At 35.4% G+C, this 3,408-nt stretch overlaps 1 protein-coding gene across 1 annotated transcript in view; it reads left to right on the forward strand.

Moving 5' to 3' along the window:
- LOC102679852 (tyrosine-protein phosphatase 10D) overlaps nt 1-951 on the forward strand; it is a 40,690-nt gene extending 39,739 nt beyond the window's left edge. Inside the window, exon 21 of the mRNA XM_031508204.1 lies at nt 837-951. The gene's annotated coding sequence lies outside the window, so the exon portion shown is untranslated. The remainder of the gene's footprint in view (nt 1-836) is intronic.
- Nucleotides 952-3,408: the final 2,457 nt, after the last annotated feature.

Raw genomic sequence — 3,408 nt, forward strand, 5'->3', positions numbered from 1 at the left:
CATGCGGATAACTAGTAATAGTTTTACCAACGCACGTGGCACGAGTACTAATCGATAGAAAGTAACACGTTTGCTTTGAATGTACAGGCAAAGAAGTAGATTTGTATTGTTTGTTACATGAATATTTATTTCGTTGATATTGAAAGGTAATTTTCTTTTTTTACATAATTTTTCCAGTGAAGAGGAACTTCGTTCTATTGGGTAATAATTTTTTTTATGAATTTTCGTTTTTTTTTTCTTCTTTTTCTTTCAAATATTTTACATTTTGCAATAAAGGCTTTTCAGTTTTTCACTTTATCTTTTTACCGAGAAAAAGCTAACTGTGAAAAATCGGTTTGCGTAAAAGAAATAAATATAATTTTTACATTTTTCACAAATTTTATTTTTAAATATATTCGTAATCTTTTTTTATAAATATTGATTAGTTTGCATTGAAATGTTGATGTTGTTTTGCATAAATTTCGAATAACGAAAAAGCATGTTCGAATACGAAAATACATACATCTCTTCACACGTTGCAAAATTTTATTTTGAATTATTTTTTCATCGTTCCAAAAATGTTACAAACAAGCAATTAACAAATAAAAACAAAAAAAAATGGGTTGAACTAATCTCTAACAACAGCTATCGCAATACAAAAATCTCTAATTCCTCGCATAACAAAGTCATCGTCATTAATTAATTAATCAAAATACGCTAATATTCTTTGCATCTAATCGAATAGCTTTCCGATTTGTTTTCGACAACTGGCATGATTTTTTCGTTTAATTTAATTATCTTTCAATTAAGTAAAAATTAATCCATCAATTCTCATCCATCGTTACATATATTTACAGACGACGAAGGAATAGCGGAATCAGGAATGTGATGTTCGAATACCTCGATTCATTCAGGGATCAACGAACACGAGGATGCTTTAGAGATATTTTGAGAAGAGGTGCGGTGCACCGTGAAAAAAAAAATATATATATATATAGTATTACTACGAAACATGCGTGGCATGTTGTCGAAAATGAAGAAAAACCGAGGAAAATGGAAGAAATTCGTCGTATACTCACGAGATATACCAGAAGTGCTTCTAAAAAAGAGACGAGAACCTAGCTTAGCTTCGAAGTGATTTACGTCTTTTTTTAGTTTTCTTGCAAGAGGAACAACAACAACAACAACAACAACAACAGTCAAGACTATTGCATCTTCTCACAAAACGTTTCGTGTACGTGGTAGTAAACGAAATACGAATGTGCTCCAAGTCGATGAATAATGGCGTATATTATATACATACATATACATATACCGTCGACAATAATCGCTTCTTCGCGTTCGAACTTTCACCGCGAGAATGTGAATGATACGAGTGAAAAAGAAAGTACCGTTCGACGATCGATGCCTCGACGAACGATCGTCGAACAGGTTTCGATCGATCGATGAACAAGATTATTCCTTTCTACGATGGTTTCGACGATGCATTTCATCATCTCATCCGATCGGGTTCGTCTTCCGGGGAAACGGAAGGGGAGGGAGTCGTCCCCGATGGAAAGGGGGAAATACGAACACGAACACGCACGAGCAGATTCTGACGATTCCTACGAGCGGAATGATGAAATTTTGCGGGGTATTCGAGGGATTCGAGATTATTATATTTCTATTTCTAGGGAATTCGATCGAGAGGAGGGGACATAGGAAGCGAGTTTGCTTGCGAAAACGAGTCGTTTCGCTCGAATTTGTGCGGGATTTGTGTATAGATTGTAAGGAAGAGGAATTATTTTTTTTTTTTTTCGCGACGAAACTGCTTCTACTGTATTCGGGAGAATGTAACGTAAAGTTGAAAACGAATGGAAACGAATTGATGTGATTTTCATTTGCGACGAGTGGCTGTTAGTGGGAGAACATGAGAGATGAGCGTGTAGCATCGTAAACGATTTCTCCTCGCCTCTGTTCTTTTCTGTAAATAATAATGTAAATCGATGATACTAAATGTTCCCGAAACGACGAGGCGGTTTTTCAGATCGGATCACGGGAGAATCGTCGAAATTCCGGGATCGAGGAGTGTCTCCGCCTCGATTTTCTTTTCTTTTCTTTTTTTTTTTCTTTTTCTTTTTTTCTTTTACGAAAAAAGGCGACGATTTTTAGGTACCTATCGTGATGTAGATAAATCTCCAAGTTGCATATCTTAAGGATTGTAAGATGCGTATCCCGCGTTGGGTTGCCACGTTGCGATCGAGATCTTTGAATTGAATTTGAAAAATCAATTTCTCTTTCTCTTTTTCTTTTCTTTTCCTTTTTAAATAACGTAACGAACATCGTTTCTCTTCTCGCCTAGTTTTTTTCTTTCTTTCTTTTTATCATTCACGGATACAATTTACTAGAAAATCGTATTCAAAATCGTGAGTGGCAACCATCCGTCCAAGGGGATGTAGTAGAGACGCCGATTAAAAACACTGCCTAGAATGAAAAAAAAAAAAAAAAAAAAAAAAAAAAAAAAAAAAAGAAAAAAAACAAACGGGGAATACGAAATAGGAAACGAGAGAAGAATGGATTTCCTCCTTTTTTTTTCATGATAGGAAGAGAATTAAGAAAAATAAATAAATAAATAAATAAAAGTAAAAAAAAAAAAAAAATTTAACATGTCAGTGGGAACAAGAAACTCGCATCTTCGTAGAAGTCATATCACTCTTTTCACGAGAATCACTCGACGATCCGTATAATAATACATAATATTTACTCATCGACAGTTCGATTCTTCGAAATCGACGTTCTTCGAGATCGTTAATCATAGATCGTAGATCGTTCGTATCTTTTGACATCGTTCATCGACGCGTTTCGTGTGTCGTTTCGTATCGTTATGGGATTTATTTCTCTCTCTCTCTCTTCCTCTCTCTCTCTCAAAAAAAAAAAAAACAAAAGAAAGAAAAAGATGAATCAATGAACCGGTGAACGAGCCTTCGACGCGACGGACCAAAACTGCTTGTTTGCACGATTCGAACGATGATCGATGATTAATAGGATTACAATTTAGACAGGAATATCTAATAAAGTGGAGGATACAAGTGGAGGAAAGAAACGATCGAATCTTCAAGCGATTGAAAAAAAAAAAAAACGAAATTGGACGAAAATCGTTGGAACGACTACGACTACTACGACGTTCCGTCTTAGAACGGAAACGGAAGTATCTTCCGGTACTTAGAGGTCAGAAGATTTGCTTGATGCTACAAAAAAAAAAAAAAAAAATCTGTGTACTTAATTTTCTATATTTTACCATATTTGAGGCAATGCTGTCGAGGGTGGGTGAGGGGGAGGGAAGGGGAGGGAGGGGATAGGTGATTTTTACGCGTTTGAGAGTCGCGTAAAAATTCGGATTATTCTCGAATCAGGGTAAAAAAAAAAAATTGATTCTCTCGAGTATGGGGG

Source organism: Apis dorsata, unplaced genomic scaffold, assembly GCF_000469605.1.
Source record: "Apis dorsata unplaced genomic scaffold, Apis dorsata 1.3 scaffold_77, whole genome shotgun sequence".
NCBI classification, from domain to species: Eukaryota; Metazoa; Arthropoda; class Insecta; order Hymenoptera; family Apidae; genus Apis; species Apis dorsata.